This window comes from Tinamus guttatus, unplaced genomic scaffold (assembly GCF_059628265.1).
Source record: "Tinamus guttatus ecotype Peru unplaced genomic scaffold, ASM5962826v1 Tinamus_guttatus_pri_ptg000028l, whole genome shotgun sequence".
Classification (NCBI taxonomy): domain Eukaryota; kingdom Metazoa; phylum Chordata; class Aves; order Tinamiformes; family Tinamidae; genus Tinamus; species Tinamus guttatus.
This window is the reverse complement of record NW_028288562.1, coordinates 346,825-365,571: the sequence shown is the minus strand read 5'-3', so window position 1 is coordinate 365,571 and position 18,747 is coordinate 346,825. Positions and strand designations below refer to the sequence as shown.

Below are 18,747 nucleotides of genomic sequence, written 5' to 3'. Positions count from 1 at the left end.
CAAGGATGCATGCAGACACGTTGGGAAACAAATAACAAGAAACAGATAGCGACCCAAGCAGACAGTTCCACTTGAAATGGGAGCACACTCACACTTTAAGCCAAGTAGCAACTTGGTAGAAAATTCACCCCCTTTCAACAGGCTTAAGTAGTATCAGAGTGAAGCTGATATAACAAGCTTAAGTAGCATCAGAGTGAAGCAGAGGTCTTCAGCTACATCTGCCCTTGTTGTAAATGGGAGAATTTTTCAGGACAGAATGGACAACACTTTTCAAGACAAACATATGATCTATATAACCTGCAGATGCAGCTTAACACACTCAAGAGCAACAGTGCAGCACAGGCTTCTTGCCATGGAAACTGGAGCAGATCCTGCCCAGGTGAACACCACTGCAGGTATTATCAGTAAGCAAAGGAATTACTCCAGCACACAATTCATTCTCCCCACTCCCCCAGGAAAAGACACTCCCCACACAACTCATGCAAACAGATTCTCATCTGCTGTATATAAACCACTGTACCTCTACAGAGATGGAGCATCCACCCTACATATTTTTCAAGAGCTGTTTTCAACCTCAAGAGTAAGGAAGAGTCTGAACCAGTAAAACCCGGCTACAGTACTTACTACAACTGTTACAAGAATTAATGGGACTATGCAAACTAGCCTGTATTTAATACCTACAGAAACCAGTCGTCACTTTTTACACTCTGCAGAGATATGAACATGAACTTTGGAGAAGAGAAAAAGGCAGACTGTTTTTTTTTTTTTGAGATATCATGTAGATGAAAACCCTAGAGCAGAACTTCTCCATTAAATACAGAGGCATAGCTTTTCTTGATTCAGGGAAAAGCAGCAAAATTATGAAAGAAACACAACACTTCATGGTATCATAAAGATCAGTTCGGACTACCTTTATTTTTCTCTTTACAAGAGCAATGTGTATTCTGCTACGCACCTCCTTGTTCAGTTGGTTTATAATTTTTACTCTCATTCCCACAATGAAGTTATTTTTAGCTTAGAAAACATCGAATGAATCGCCTTCTGTCTAACCCTATCATGATATTTCTCCTAATCCTCACAGCAACAAAGAGAATCTTTCTGTGCTAATATGAGTTAACAGCTGAAAAACATTTGGGGGATGTTGTTAGACTTTTTATTTCAAGTCCATTTTGATAAAATCAAATCAGTATGTATGCGTAAAGCATGAAAGAGACCAACCAGTATTAACCTTTTAGGCACCAAAACAAATCAAATTCCCATGTAATAGCAAAAGAATCCATTGCTGACCATTTGCTTCAGTGAATGGGAAAGATGGGAAGTTTGATGAGTGAATCACCATTCTCACACTGAAGGGCCAATTTAAAGGTAAGATGAGACAACTGACTGGAAGAAAATAAACTAATAAATAAAAATATTATTTCCAGATGTAATTCCAGTCTACCTGTAAGGAAATTAGAGGCATAGATCAGTATCATCTAGCTTCAGACATCATATCTTCCATACCTGGATCCTGGGTATCCTAGAGAGATGCTATTTCCTGCTGCAGCAGCGCAGTGCATGACTGTCACATCAGGACAGCAGAGTCCAGGTCCTGGAGTGTAGCTCCTCAACCAGCGCCACTAAGAACTGCTGGAGGCGACCCAAGTCCCAGCACAGGCACAGTACCTTATCAAGAGCTCGTACGTAACCACTGGTCATGACAGAAGCCAAACTACTACAAGTTAATACAGTCACCAGCAGGAGAAAGAGAGGAATGGCACACATGCCAACAAAAAGATGGACTTAAAGGGTAAAAGAGGCCTTTCCAATCACTGAGATGAGCCTTCTGCACAGAACTGGACATAACTCCCTTAGCCAGTAATATCTCCACTAAATTCAAACTACCTGGATCATTAAAAAAAACAACCACAAAAAAAATTTAATTTTTATTTCAAGTCAACTTACTTCAAAGATAATGCTTTCTCTCCTGCTTATAGACCTGACTGGTAAAAGCCAGTTACCTCCAAAAAGCCTAAGAAAGGCCCTGTGCTAGTGATACCAAACTGCAGGGAGAGCAAATGAAGAGAAGGACTCATGAAAAAAGAGCAAATAAGTAATATAATAAAAGAATGGATCAAATAAGACAGAGAAAAGATCACATGTGTGGTAGAAGATATATAAAAGTAAAGCCATCAAATAAAATCTAATTTAGAGGAAGATATCAAAAATAGTGGAAGAAAAATAAAGAACTTCTGACAGAAAATAAAATTAGCAAAAAAATATAGAAAAAGAATAAATGTTCTGAAAAATCTGAACTTTAACTCTGCCTGGTAGAGTCCGCAATAATCAATACCAAAATAGACACAGTAGTGTAAATAAAGTCATATTACATACAGACAGAATATAATCTTCCTTAAAAAAAAAAAAAGCTAAAATGAGTGTTTCATCAAAAGCCCAGACTTCTGATGTTTCAAAAACCAACTACAATATCAGCCTTCATGCTTTACAAAAAAAGGCAATCCTGCAAAATGCTCTAGATGAAATAATGGCCCAAGGAACAACACCAAGATTACACCAAGAAATTAATATGGTCAGAAATTTCTGAGTATTCAATAGTTTTTAACGAGGCAGCTGCAAGAGAAGGTTGCTGTTCCAATGGGGAAATAGACAAAGTCAAGGAAAAAATTCAAATCTAATCAAATCAAGGAAAAGTCAACAGAAGAAGTTTAATGTTACAGATTCTAAGAGACAAGGCTGTTAATGGGTTGGAAAAAGCCAAGATCAGCTGGACCTTGCATAAACAGTACATTTGGTACTGCAGTATAACCTAAAGATCATTTCCCATACAGGAAGCTGAGAATTAAAGACCAAAAATAAAGGGACCAAGAGAAAGTGTCAGCACTGGGAGAGGGGGCGGCAAAACCTCTGTCTGCTGAGGGAGACATGTGGAATTTGACAGAAGAGCAAATATGTCTAATAGTTTTCTTTTTTCATTTTTCAGTTCCCCAGACAATACTAGGATCACTATAATGTATTTCTGTATCATTTTCAGTCTCTAGATACACATAAAAGACAGCCCACACACAGCGGGCAGGGCAGTTCCTCACCTGTCTCTTCAATTCAATGCCGTATCTTAAAATAGCTTTGCCTTGTACTCCTTCTCCTAAGGCAGAAAGGATGGATCACCACTTCACATGAGCCTCACTACCACAGACAGACCAGTTAGATTTCATAAATGCTTTACAACTTTATACTGCACCTATTTCAGTATCAACAGAATAGCAATCCTAATGAATTCACGTTACTGGAGGAATGTGTGAATTCTGGAATATATTTGATAGAAAATAATAATAAGTACTCTAAGCTTTACACAATAATTGAAACTAAACAGCAGATGGTATTATTTTTGCATTGACAAAAACATTCCATCTCTGCTTCACATTTTCAATCCAGAATATTATTACCATGATAAGTTTAAATATTGCTTACAATACTTTCGTTTTAAATTTAAGTGAAACAAACGATTCTGGCTTCTTTTTTAAATAAATAAATAAATAAATAAATAAAACAGGTGAAAGAGCCATATACCTAATGAAAGGAAAGAGCATGGAGGCCCAGCTTAAGGAGCAGGAAGGGCATCACACCTCATTTTATTCTCTATTCAAGCCTTCCAGGACTCAAAGCTCACAGCCAGGATGGTGGGGCTTGCTCTCACCAGCGTATGTGGCAACTTCATTGTATCAGAGGGTTAGAAGTTATAGGTGAGATGTATCAATCTGCAGGGCCTTTCTTTCAGTTCTTCATTTACCCACTGTTCAACTGCACTCTCCAAAGAGTGATCAATTCCGGCCATTTTTAAAAGCATATTATAGCCAAACTGGCAGATTATATTTTTAGCTCTCAAAATCTGTTGATTAAAGATGGTTTCTAACTGTGTCAATCAATAGCTTTATTTTGCAATTCACTGAAGGAAAACCGTAAGGCGATAAGAACAGCATTTTGTGAAACTGGCTAATTTACATGAAGGTAATATAAGTGCAACTAAATGACAAATGTTCATTCCTTTGTGGTCTTTTGTCGACTGGTTTTGGCTCAAACTGCTGGGGTGTATGGCAAGATTTTTCTCAGAGCATTTATGGGCTAAAAGAGGTCCCTCTTAAATTGCCACCAGGCTCTAATTATCTATCCCAAAGCTGATAATCATATGAATGGGAACCTCAGCATGAACTCAGTAGCAGAGTGCCAGAGTTGGGGAAGGCAATATTACAACCTAGAACAGAAACGGCAGGGAAGGAAAAAAAAGGTGAGCTCAGGAAGGTGGAGAGCAGCCATGGAAAAGGATATGGAGAAGGAAGAGAAAGAAGGGGTGGCTGGAAAAGACAATAACCCAGAGGGAAGGCTCCTATTTCAAGACAGAGGCCAATGATGTGGCCAGCATGAAGTGAGGATTCAAGATTAGGCTTTTACCTCCAAAAGCTTTTTTTTTTAATTTTTTTTTTTCAGATGGCATCTCTCCTGTCAGAAGGTGAGGATTGAGAGACTGAATCTTGCGAAGGACAGAGTGGATTTTTGTAAATCTTGGAGGAAAATAATTATGCAGATTGAATACAATGCCATGTCGTAACGATGGATGGTCTAGATTATATTCTGCTATAAGCAGACATAAAATATGATACCTGTTTTTTTTTTTTTTTTTTTTTAATTACAAGTTTGTGGTATAAAATGGTTTGTGGTTTCTGGCATAAAATTTGGGTCTCGCACCATCCAAGCTACCGCTAGTCTCTTTTTCAAAAATGCATTTAAAACACTTGAAAACTCAGCCTCGTAATAAAACACTTAAATATTTGCAATTTCAACTTTCCAAACAGCATTAATGCTCTACACTCTTGGCTAAGAAAGTCATAATAAACACCAGAGGAAACTAGAAAGATGCCAGCATGCCATAAGAGAAAATAATGAAACAGGAATTACCTGCAATGATACAGGTTTGAAAAAAAAAAAATGGTTAAAAGAAATTCAGAAGGTTTTCTTAGGCAGATTTACCTGGCTGTAATCAGCATCCAGTGAAGACAATTTCTGTTCATTCAGACTGTTAAGTCAAGCACTTCCTGAATCTAATTTTGGGTTTTGGAGATCTTTAGAAATTAATGGTGATTTGACAGATCTTTTATTTGAGGAACTACATTTCTGAGGTATAAAATACATGTTATGCATTACTCAAAAATTAAAGAATATCACATCCAAAAGACCTATTAATCATGTAACTTTACCCTGATTAAAAAGGAGCATGCATCATTTCTGAAATATTAGGTTGCAGCTGTATACCTATCAGAAAGGTTAAATAGATTTGCCTTGCAAGTACAAATAAGATGGTCCGGATATTCATCAACCATTCCTCTGGGGATCACAGGTCTGTGTTTCCTGTTAGCAGACATTCATTATTTTACACTCGCTAGACAGATGAACAATGTCTGAACTGTCTAGTCACCCGGTGACAGCTCTTCCTTCAGAAGCATCATGTTTGCTAACATCATTTCCCCACATATCTGAGGGCACAAGCCACCTTAGCTCTTCTCTATCGTGCTTGTACAATAGCACCTCTGGACAAAGCTGCCAGACCCCCAGAAAGTTGGCAGACCAGCACTTCTCATTGACAATTTGACAGGAAAGAATGCTGAAAATCCATGGCTTTTTAATAAAATTGCTGTTGCTACAACATTCACGGTCAGAATCTTGTCAGGGTACAGTATTTATCCTCCAAGCATTTAAAAGATTTTTAACTGCCAAGATTTGAGTGCTGGTGAATTCTACGTTTATGTACTAATTCCAGTAATTCGGACCATTCTTCAAGAAACACCCCTGCTTGGAGTGGCTCCTTAATTTAGAAGGGCACACTTTTACTGACCCTTGGATTTACTTTTTTAACACTGAAAATGTCAAAGACAAACCCTGATTAACCTAAGTATATATGTAAAGATAAGCATACACTTGTATTAGACCTCTAGTTATGTTTTCTAACTACCCAGTGATACAAGTGTAGTATGTCAAAACGTCCTCTAAGAGCTTGGTGCAGAAAACTTGCTACAGATTTCGAGTAAAACATCAGAAATATTAAAAAAAAAGAAAAAAAAAAGTCTTTCAAGAAAGCTGAAGGATACTTGATTAAAACATTTGGGAAAACTATTTTAAAATCGACACCCTGAGGAGGGCAGCAAGCTTGTAAATACATTTTTAGCAGCCTCTTCCATTTCGCTTGATAAATTAATTCAGCAAAAAGTTGGGGGCAATTTAGTTACTGTCGTGGCTTTACCAAATTGTGAAAAATACATGAACTACAATAAGCACAGGCTTCAACAAGTTGTCATAACAGAAGAGTGAGTTTTACGACATTACTTGCTTAGAAATGTACTTAAGGTACTAAATGCAGAAGATAGTCTGTATACACTGTTGAATATATATTCGGCTGTGTATTCTACAAACAGGTACAAGATGCAACTCTTTCCTTAGGCATACCTTGTCCTTCACGTGCTGTGTAAGCCATGCAGCGCTTTTCTAATACAAACTTAACTTACATAAATATCTACCATAACCAGCAGCTATTTTCTTCTATTTTAACTATTACCAATAACTTGGTACAGTGAAATGTTTAACTGAAACTTGGCACTTTCGTACATCGAAAGGTGCCTGCTGTGATTTTTACAGTAACTGTTAAATACGCTTTGGAAGCAATCGACAGTATGTGTTTGTATAGCAGCCCATGAACAAAAAGACATAAGGAAACTAAGATGTAACAAACTCCTAACACATAAACCTTAAACATAATAATGGATTGCTCTGCTTCTTAATTTGCATTTATCTTCTGTTATTTACAGCAGCTCTCATTTCAAATTTTATTACTCATTATCAGACGGTATTTGTGGGACAACTTAATTTTAATTGAAACTGTCTAATAAGCATGTCTTCATATGCATGAAATTAAAAAGAATCAGAGCAAGATAGTTCCCACATGTTTCCTCTTATGTAAGGTGTCAGTCCTTCTCCGGTTCTGTTATACTCATGACAAGGAAAGACCTATTAGGACATAGCTGTATTAGTCAAGATCTCTCCCATCCCTTTCATGGCTAACAACTCCAATCTTATAGGTCTGATGGAACAGCTTCAGATCTGCCAAAAATAGTAATTAAGTCATAAGCTTTGTACCAAACAGTTAGACACCAATGTGAATTATTTGATGTAGACCAAAATCCTTACTCCCAGTTAACCCTCTCTTAGTTTTCCATATGCATCAGCCTGCAGTACCATGTTCCCTGTCCTCTTCTTACCTATTTTACCATCTAGAATGCTTGCAAATATTAATATTTGGCACATCTACTACACCTGCCTTGTGAGAATCCAGAACATACTTCAAAAGTTTAATGAAATTGTTCTCGATATGCCACTGAAGAGAAAAAAATGCGCTGTGCAAGGAGAATTCAAACCACCCCCACTACCTCCCCTAGGAAAGGAGTGCAGCTGTTGGGACACAACTCCACATCCTCTGATACTCACTTTCAGGCCTTAAGCCCAAGGCCATCTTTCTCTATAAATAAGGTACTAAAGCAACACAAGACAGCTATTTGCAATTTAAAAACACATTTGTAAACCTCAAACAGGAATCCCTGCCTGTGCAATCTGCTCCCTTTCTTCTATGAGTGGAAACAGAAAGAAAAATCCAATTCTACTTTTGAAACATCACAGATAAAAGCAGTGCCTTGCTCTGCAGCAGAGAGCAACAGGAGCTTTCTTGCCTTGAGGCAACTGTTAAGCACCTTTGATTGACATTTCCCTCCTCTTTATCACTTTTTTCTCTTTCACTCAAAGTCACAGAATGAAACAGTGGAGAAAGCATGGATGAGTGGGCTGTTGTCATCCAGAGCTAGGCACACCCTGCTCTGAACAAAAGCAAGTGTAAGGTCTTCTTCTTTTAAGATCTGACTGCATATTTACACTAGGTAAAATAAATGTACACCCATATTTATGGGTGGGTATATATTTCATAGGAATGAAAGCAGTTACCAAGTGAGCCTCCTAGTAAGGGCTAACTGGAATGGAGAATCCCAAATTCTGGATTCTCCGTCACTGGGTGTTTAAGTTACCTCTTCATCACTTCATATTGTAAATTTCTGTTTCCTTTGGTCATTTAAAATTGAATTTTTTCCAAATGTTTATTTTTAATGAAGAACAGTGGTCCATTTGTTAATGAAAGAAACTAGGTCAGCTCATACCTCTTGGCCTACATGAGCTTGGGAAAGCCATCTGTGACTGCGCAATAGGCTGCAGTCTACTGCCAATCTGTATTTTATATATAAAGAGAGAGAGTCTCTCTCTCTCTCTCTGTATATATATATATATATATTTTTTTTTTTAAAAAAAACACTTAAGAATTTCACACAGGTAATGAAGACTGACAAGCATAAGGATCACTTTGTAGGTCATCTGCTACACAGATGTATTTTTTTTTAAGAGGTAATTCTGGATTATCAAATGTTCTCAGTACAAATTACCATAGTATTAATCCATCATCTTCACATCTATTTCACATAGGTTTTCACATTTACAAATGAAGACTGCTTCCAATCCCCTGAAATGAAAATAAGGAAGAAAGTTAACTCTAGAAGAGCTATATGGCAAACAGTCTAACCACTAATGAACCTAAATCTGACACCTGTGGAGTGGCTAATGTCAGTAGACACTGTGTCTTTCCTAGTGAACATATTAATCTGGAGATCTGCAGAATATGTCCACTGGCTGGAATGTTATGTAGATTTGTGAAGCTCACTATATCTTTTTTAACAGGAAGTATGAAATAGTTAACAACTCAGACTTTTAAACTGTCAGTCAGCATCATCAATTGATTCTTATTACTGAGATGATAGCTCTTATAGCAACTCTATTACCCTTACAGTTGTATCATTCTTCTGGTTATTCTTCTTAAAATGTTTCATTTAAAGCTGTCTCTATTTCTATGTCTGTAACACTGTTGCATTCCTGCGAAACTGAACAGCTTTTTTAAATATCATTTTAGCTGTTTTGTAGTCATTTTATTTAACACACTTCAACACTTTCAAATAACTTTATAGTTAGAGTTGTGCCTTAATAATGTCTGTAACTTCTGACAAGAAACTGTGTTCATGTGACAGTATGCTACATTTACTTCTGCTGTGTTCATACCACAGTGATGACTGCATATATATAATTATTATATATATTAATCAAAACAAGAAATGACTATCACAATTTGCCAAATGCTTGGCTTTCCTGAACAGTTTAATATGCCATGAGCCACACAATGTGACAGCATGAGTTTTTTTTACTCCCATAACTCCTGTATGCTGAAGAATGAAGATGTTACTCAATTCAGTTAATAAATAAATAAACTTCCCTATCCAAAATGACTCATAAGTTTAAGAGTCATTAAAGGATAGTAAACTTAAGTTTGTCTTATAAAAATTACATCTAAATTGTATATGCAAATGTTGGATGTGTACTAAATGTGTATGCGCACTATATACATAAATTATATATATGGTACATTTGAAGATACATCTTTTCAGCTGAGGCCTTTGATGAATTTCCCTGACAGAACTATATGTTTTGTACTGCTGAAAAGGTAGGTTAAGAGCATCTCTTTTATATTAATCTGTTTTCAGACTTATTAAATACATTTACAAATTGGAACATTAGTCACATTGGTCGGGACAGACATTTTAAAAATGGTTCAGATGACAAAAACTAATTAATACTTCAGTCACTAGGACAAGCTATATATAGGTGAGTGGTGTCCCAAGTCATACGTTTATATTTCTGAAGGGATCTGTGAAAGCCAGTCCTTCGTTACAAAGACTAACTTGATGTATTCTGACTGACATGATCCACCCACCCACCCATTCGTCCTGAATTGGACACCAGTTACACAGACTGCCCAGCAATGCAGGACCCTTCCCTTGGCTCTTGGTATGGTAAAAAGCAAGCCCCAAGCTGCTAAAAATCCTTCTAGCCTGCTAAAATCCTACCAAGTCTCAACAAACACAAACAACTAGTGCTTCATTTGCCGCCAATCTTTTGGCTAAATTAAAGCACACTTCTGTTCCCTGACTGCTAGCTCCTCTGCCGTTAGGCTCACACTGACATTAAAAGCTACATTTGTATGAACTCCTATTTTTCCTTTCACCTGAAAAATCTCCGATGTGCAGAGGGACAGAAGCACCTAGTGATAGGCTTTTGGGTTTCAAAACTCCAAGTTGCGTTGAGTTTTGAATTTGTAGTACTATCTAAAGAGGTGAATAGTCACACAGTGATTGATTATTTCCTTTTTTTTTAAAGTGAATTATAAGTTTTCTTAAAGTACCATAGCTATTTCTCAGATACCATTTCTCTATCTAAGGGAAAGGAGAATATTCCCCACATACCTATGACTGGGAAGCTGTGTCTGCACAGCGATCTGCGTTCCCTGAGCGGGGCAGCAGAGGAGCTGAAGATCAGCCCTATGAACAGGACAGAGCTGGGGGACAAATAACTAATACAGCTGGAGCTTGAAGGCCGGAAACATCGACTCTGTTGCCCATACCAGTGTGGGTCGCTGTGTAAAATCCGCTCATCCCACAGGAGCCTTATGAGGGTTGGCGTTCACAGGAATCTCGGCATCTCAGAATAAATCACTATTTATGCTGCTGAGTCCCCTCCAACCTGCATGCTGAAAACATCTATGTGACGTACAAGTAGCACTTATGTGATTGCAGCACTGATATATCAGAAAAATGACAATTACAATTAAAGGCATTTCCTCCAAAGGCCACTTTCCAAAAAATGCACACTGCTTTATAAAATAGATTAAGCCCACTAATAATGCTGTTTTCATTTACAGGCAGATAACTGCTTTTTTTCTTGTCATGGTAAAGGATTATCATTTTGCTAACAAATAGCCACTTGATCGCACGCATTGCTGAAGGCATCACTGAAGGACAAGACCTGCGCTCTACCATTTTGCATTTATGGATGAAGAATGGATTTCAGCAGTTGGGAGTAAAATATATAAAAGTTAAATAATTTAAAGGACCATTAATATGACTTATTGAAAATGCTGATAAGCACAGCAATAACCTTCAGTATACAAACTCATAGTTGTACGAGTGTCCAGAAGGATTTACCAGAACATAAAAAAAAGACACCTACTAACACTAACCTTCGTTCGCAAAGGTGACAAACCTCTCGTTAACGGCTCCACCATTCGACACACAAAGAGCACAGCTTTGGGTCTGCTTGTTTTGTGTCAGGACAGGTCCAAAATACTCCAAATTTCCAGGGGAGAGGCAAAGTATCTCTCACTGAACCGCAGCCGCACGCGGACATGACGCCAGTTGAAGACCCTCGTTTCGACGCGCCCCTTTCCCTGCCACAAAATGGCGGGACGCTCCCTCAGGGAGCCCGAAACGAGGTGCGGGCGGAGGGGCTTGCGCAAGGCGGATGCCCTGTGCTCACTGCACGCACAGGAATGCTTATTCGCAGTCCTCAAATACAGAAATGTTCCCAAAGAACAAAAACTCCCTCACAGCAACCCGAATAGTCCCACAAAAACAAGCCAAAGCTCTATTAAAACTAACCAGAAAAAAAAGTAGTAACTTTGATACTGTCCTTTACAGACCCGTTTCTTTACAAAACTGAGAAATATTATTGTGATGACAAAACTAGTGTGAAAACCAGTATTACCATTTTTTTTATTTTGGTAACATAATAGGCCTAATGACAAAGTTTTTGTGAATATTCCGGACTTTCATACTTACTAATAAAACATTCTTCTACCTTTTAAAATTATTTTCAACACGTACTGTCACCAATTTCCTTCCAAGTTCTCTTTTTAATATTCTTACTGCATCTGCTTTTATAGGATAAAGAGGATTTTTAGTTTGTGCAGGATTCCTAGACATTTTAAATTTGATGCAGACATGGCAGGCTATGAAAAAGGAGTACTAATTCAGGCATTTTCAGTAAAAGGCAATCCACGAACTTTAGCAATGTACAATTACTTGTAAAAGTTTAATGTTTAATTGGCCTTCAATGCAAATCGTTGTCCCTCAAACCCAAGCTTCACTTGGTTATGTTTGGTATCTGTGGACATATTATTTTAAGATATTTGAAATACATATATTCTCAAACTGCTACAGAGGGAAAATTTGCCTAAGAGATTACCAGGCAGAATGAGTTTAAAATATTTAGCCAATATTACTCAAAATAAAACTTCACACCCCTTTCTCATCTCCATAATTAATCCTTATTTGAATATACAAATCTAACAGATGAAAAGGGGTTTCTATTCCTTGGTTGAGTCAATCTCTAACACTGTTTGTCAGACACTCTGGTGAATATTTTGTTCATTATTCACCTGGCCAGGACTGAATGCCTGTTTAATGGCTGTTATTCCTCCCATCAGCAAATCCTTCAGTCTTGAAGGCATTGCCTGTTCTTTTATAGCAATTTATATATGTATCACATGCTCAACTATTTATCAAATAGTGTTTAAAAATATATTACATTAAGTAAAATATACAATATTTTTAAAAACTAATGTAGTAATCTGTAATCCGCTTGAATTAGGAATGTTGTCTTCCTACATATATTTCCAATGGCTTCCATTAGAGCTCATTTAGACATCTTAATAAGTAAATGGACAACACTTTCTAATGCCTCAGTGGGATATATATTCATAACTTCCTGTGGTCTCTGACATATGAAGTTGGACTAAACAGACTTCTTACTCTGCACATTTCTCCTATAAAATGTAACTTTCCTAAACTAACACAGAGCGCCAATTACAGGCTTAAGGACCCTTCTATAAACTAAAGTGCTTGTACTTGACCCCCTTTATTTAAGTTTGTGGACAAAAGACATCTTCACGATTCTTGAGCAAACGATGAGACATGTAAATATATTTCATTTACAAACAACCATCAGTATTTTGGAAGCAAAGAAATTGTGAAGTGCAGAATGCAGATATTATAGCTTAAAACCACAGTAGTTCACTTATAAAGAACAAGAAACTTACCTCAATAATACCACAACTCTTTAATAGTACTTGAATACAGAGGGGTTTTTTTTAATACTAAGCTAGCTTGAAAATTATGCAACAATTAACAGGTTTGAAGAGGGGGAACCACATATGGAAAAAGTACTGGTGAAACCTTTTGGGTCCCACAGTTCAATTGCATTGCAAATTCAATCACCTCCACACGCCAGCTTCCTCAGCAAAATGAGGCACCCCAGATAAGCACCTGGCTCAGAAGGGGGATTAGAATTTAACGTAAGACATAGCATGACCAAGGCACTAACAAAATGTAAAACCAAATAAAAAAAATGGTGGACATGAGACTAACTGTTACAATTGGGCAGCATTCAACATATCCTGATTGAGTCTGCTCTGGACTAAAGCAACAGCTGAAGGAAAGGTAGGATATAGCTGGGTTTCTTAAGTAGCACAAGATGTCTATGTTTCGACAATTGCCTTTAATTTTACGTGATTGAAATTAACTGAATATATCCCACTCTCAGCAACTGCTGTCTAAATTACTTACCAGAATGTCTGCCTTTTTCATCTCTATGATAGCATTATCAAAATTAGTCACTTATTTTTAGCATCTACCTCCTCATGCATCCAACTTGACAAGAATTTCAAAATGAAAAGCCCGTATTTCCTCCAGTAAAGTATTATGTTTGAAAACATGTGGCTGGGTTACTAGCATTACTCATTTAGATGCTGGGAAAGTAGCTTATGACTGTTTCAAAACAGAAATCAAGGAACTATTTACTGGATAATTTTCATTTGAAAATATTTTCTTGACAAAGCCAAATTTATTTTTCAAAAATGTGTTATTTTCCATGCAAGTTTCTAAGTTCTTTTAAAAAGGAAGATGGAAACACTGGTCAGAAGAAGACTGTCTGCTACTGTGAAGATAGTCAAGGGAGATGTAGGACACCCATTTTTAAATCCTTGGTTTGTCTAATTTATTGCAGAATGGATAAGTTGATTGTTTCAGCAAATTCTAGAACCTTGCTTTATTATTATTATTTAAATAATTCTTACATTCTTATTATTCCTAAATTTTAATTATTTTCCAGGAAGCATAAGAAAACACTCCATGCCTTTGAACCATCCCTGTGTTGGAAGGTACTTGCTACTGTAGCCAATGATTAGATGCGAACTTCACTCTGTCCCACTTGCCTTAGCAGTGCGCACTAACAGAACATTCATCCTATTTTCTGAATACCCACGTGCTCCTCCAGATTTAATTGTGCCTAGCAGTCACTTGCCAAGGTGAGATTAGGAGGATTTACTGTCTGTATTCAGTTAATTAGGATAAAGAACTTAAAGTACTCTCACTTGGGGTACCAGGACCCTCCTGTAGAGCTTCAAGAAAATATTTTTTCATAATCTCTGGTGATAATATGCTTTCAGCAACCTGTAATTCTACAAATTTGATGATTTTTCCACGTATATACACAACACTCAGCAGAAAAACACCCTGTAGGTATGTATCAGAATTCACTGTGTGATATCGTGTCTACCTGAGCAAAGGAACCTAAATAGACATAATATTTACCCTCATAGTGCTGATAATATTCACTTTTAAGGTCTTCTGGAAACCCTGCCAACTGAAAAATGATGATCACCCAACTGTATGTCTGTGGTTGAAAAACCATTTGAATTTCTGGTAGCTTCTGAAAATATTTGTTAGAAAGACGTAAAACAAACAAAACAACAACAAAAAACCACACCAAAACAAAAAGAACAGCTTAATCTTTTAATGATTACTAGAATAACTGTATTTCTGAGCCTGCAGACATCTGTTTGAATGATCTCTCAGGTAAATAAAAGCACAAAATTATTTTATTCTCAGATGAAATTTTGACCTGCAGTCCTTGAAGGATTACAGGTAAGATCTGAGAACATGAATTTGTTTTCTGGTTTGTACATATTTGTCTGTCTCATCCACACACAGTATCTGATATGTATAAGTTACCTACAGGCACATCAAGATGGCTTCTGTCTTGGCGATATCTTCTTCCTTAACCACAAATCAGCTGTTCAGACAAAAAAATAACCTTTGCAGAGTTCTTCATGTTCACTTCCACATAGTATGTTAGTTCTTAAGAGTTTATTACACTTACATGAGTTAATTCCACCACTACCCAAACAAGGATGGAGCCCCAGGATGAATGGCAGAACTACTAAAAATAGAAGCTAGATCTATATTAGTAACACTGCTAAGGATTGTTCACTTCTGCTACTTGTACTGACACTTCTGCTTCTCATTCAGCATTAGCATCAAGAGTATTAATTACACAAATCAGAATATTGTAAGGTAAGAAATGTTTAGGAAATTCTTAAATTCTTAAGTAGAAAAGAAATAATATTCAGATTTTTTTCTTCCTTACACTTAATGCCAATTAGCGAAGCATAGTTGAAGTTAATAATGAAATGCAAATGCAAATAAACATGGTTTTAATAAATTATTATGATTAGTATTTACAATGTGGTTACAGTGAGTACAATTGTGGTCGTGGTTGACACTGCTGCTCATTATGACAGATGTTGTATTATTAGGTAATACAATTGATCTATAATATGCACTAAGTAGCTTTCATGGATTTCCCATCTTAAAAGCTTTTGTGACTTTATTTTCAAGCAACTTTAAAATTAAGAAAATATTATTATAGTAAAGCATGATATAATGAGCAGGAGAAAGAAACAGGTTCTAAAAGATGGATGAGATGCTGCTCTGTAAATTGACCTTTCAGAAATATCCCCTCCCTTCACTGATTTTCAAAAGGAGTGTAAAGGCAAAATTATTTTAATTACAGCTTATAAACAAAGATATAAGCAGTTACTATTACATGTAAGTCACATCTGTGCCAGCTACTGTTTGGTATTATAATGTAGAATAACCACTTGCATTAAGGTTTCATGACATATAACATTCTGTCCTGTTTTTCAGATTCTTAATTCAGAAAATTTTCAGCTGCTGTGTCACATTTTTTCCATAGATAATTCTCCAGTTCTCCAAAGAACACAATATAAGGTCAGAAGGATAAAATCCTGTTCAAAATAAGATTCTTCTGCACCAAAAAAACTTAAGGTAAAGACCACCACCACAAAAGAAGTTTTTTTGGGAGAAAGGACACACACTTTCCCCATAATGCAGGAAAAGGTCTTGCTTTTTTAATAGCCTTAACCATGGAAAACACATGGGAATAAAAAGCTGAAATCTGATACAAAAATAACTGTCATGGCAAAGAAACATCTTTGAGTTTTTCATCAAAAATTGGTTTAGATTTGAGGGAGAGAAAAGCTTTTGAAAAGTGCAATGTCTGCATACTTGTATGAACAGGATTTTTTTTTTTTTCCTCTAAGTTCATAAAGTGCTCAGCTAGGGAAGGCTACTCTGTACTCAAGCTTACTGCTAACTGTGACGAAGAAAAGTAAACGGAAGCCACATAAAGAACTGGTTATCTTTTTGAATACTGTGCTCTTTGCTCAGACAAAACCAACTTCCTTTACTATTTTACTATTTACAAGAGTTAGGCAGTGAAGGTTGTTGGACCTTATGCTTTCATTTCCCCTGATTGCTTTTACCCTTTAAATGGGTCTCAAGTTGGCTATCTTGAAGTTCTTAATCTTTTCCTTTCCTGTTTTTAGATATCACTGCAGTATAGATATTGTATTAACACAAAATATAGTGATTGAATAATAAATAAATACATTTAAAAAAGGATTTTAACAGACCGAGACCCAGGTCAACATCCCCTGCTTTATTATAACCAACTTTCTGCCAAATATTCCAGAATACTTCCTGCAGAGATTTTGAGCTCTCAGGTCATATGGATACCATAGTATATACAATCTAAGGTGAAAATGTTAGCTGAGTTCAGTACTGCTAATGCTGAAATGAAACACATAATCACTCCCATGGAAATTTCGCTTCCAACTTTCCTGTGATTAGATTCAACATCTTTTTTTTTTTTAAACAAGTTTTGGCTCCCTTCCTATTTATAGGTTTTTATAGCTTTTTTTTTTTTAAAAAAAAAAAAAAAACCCCATGGGATTAAAAATCACATGTATCTGCTTTGGTGAAGTTAAATGTAATAACAGTATGATGATACTATTTTCCTGCCCTTTTTTTTTAAAAAAAAACAACAACAACAACACACACATAGAAAAGTAGATTTCCTTTTGAAAATAAACTCATGAAATCCAAAAAGGAACAGTTCTCTTTCTTGGTATAAAATCAAATATGACTGAGAACAGGGTCTTCATTTGATTTTACTGTTTAATATAAAAGCTCATTAACTTAAGCAATCCTCAAATATTCCAAAAGACAAAGTGTTTGTACTGCCAAGTTTTGTTGCATCTGTGTTTTCAGAATCAGAGAGTACATTTTTTTATTTCCATTTTTTTTTTCCTTTCATACAGCAAGGAGGTGGCAAGTGTTATTATCATGCTGGTATGGCAAATATATAACCCCATTATCAAAAGCCAATACTATAGACTTGACAGTATTCGGAAAGGGTTATGGCTTGTAAAACCCTTCGTTCACATTACGACTGAAACAATATTGCTCTCTCTCTGAGGGAGTCAGAAAGCAATAACAGAAACTGTTGCATTTTATATTATTTTATTTCTACTTAATGGCATTGGTTGTGAGATGCATTTGACTTTTTCTTGGTCTGATCTCAAAATTTACATAAATTCCAGAGGAAAATATACCTCCTGTTTTGAAAATTGACTGAAAGACTAAATAAAGCCGCATGCTTTCTTTTTCATTCCCTTGTACAATTTTCTACTATAAAATATAAAAAGGGACTTTTAATATTAAGAAATGCCTTATTTCTTTATTAGAGTAACTATTCCACTTCAAAGAAGCCATTTACAATCCATTTTCAGCTATACAAGCACCATTTCCTTTAAAAATAAATAAATGCACTGTAGTGTATTTGTCAGAGTGCTGCTAATGTAAAGAGAGTAGTGCAGATTTACATCAGCTGAGGAGCTGAACTCAAGCCTTTAGCATTTCAGACTATTTACTATTTCAGACCAGGTTTCCTTACCTTTAGGCTAGCTGAGCCACCTCTTCCTCTTCTGTTTCCAAAGCACAGGGAGAAACAATAACTACAGAGTTTGCCTTATAACATTTAGAACATTTCAACATCTATTTAAGATGTTTTCTCATGCAAGAGAGATCTGCGTGTTCTAGTATTTTGGAACAAATTGTTCTGTTTCAGCTAAAAAGGACTAAGAGCCAGGGGTCTCAAAAACAAGAACACTGAGGGAAGACTACAGCTGCCACCTGTCTAGCCCCAAGAGTCACTATATTTACCGCACTGAAACCCACAAGGAGAGAGAAAAGCAAGGTTTCTCATGAGGCTGCCATGGTCTGAGACAGGTTATTATTTCTTGCACTGAAGGCATGTGCAGGAGGGACACAAATGTATAAATTAGAAAACTTAATCAATTCCACTTGCTCAGCCTTCCTTTGGTGTCATCACAAAGTGAGCAAAACGAGAACAACTCAGGCTACTAACTGCCTTTGTATGATAGTGCAAAACTCGCTGAGGAAAGGAGAAATTTTAGCAGTAGCATCGTTTTGCCAAAGAATGACACACATTTGAGACAGTGATGGTCCTGAAACGAAACTTGCATCTTCCTTGCCTGAAAAGCTGATAAGGGAGTTGCAGTATCCA

The 18,747-nt window shown here is 36.5% G+C and overlaps 1 protein-coding gene across 1 annotated transcript in view; it reads right to left on the bottom strand.

Annotated features, from left to right (window-relative positions):
• CCSER1 (coiled-coil serine rich protein 1) overlaps nt 1–18,747 on the bottom strand; it is a 517,309-nt gene that overhangs the window by 241,968 nt on the left and 256,594 nt on the right. The window lies entirely within an intron of this gene.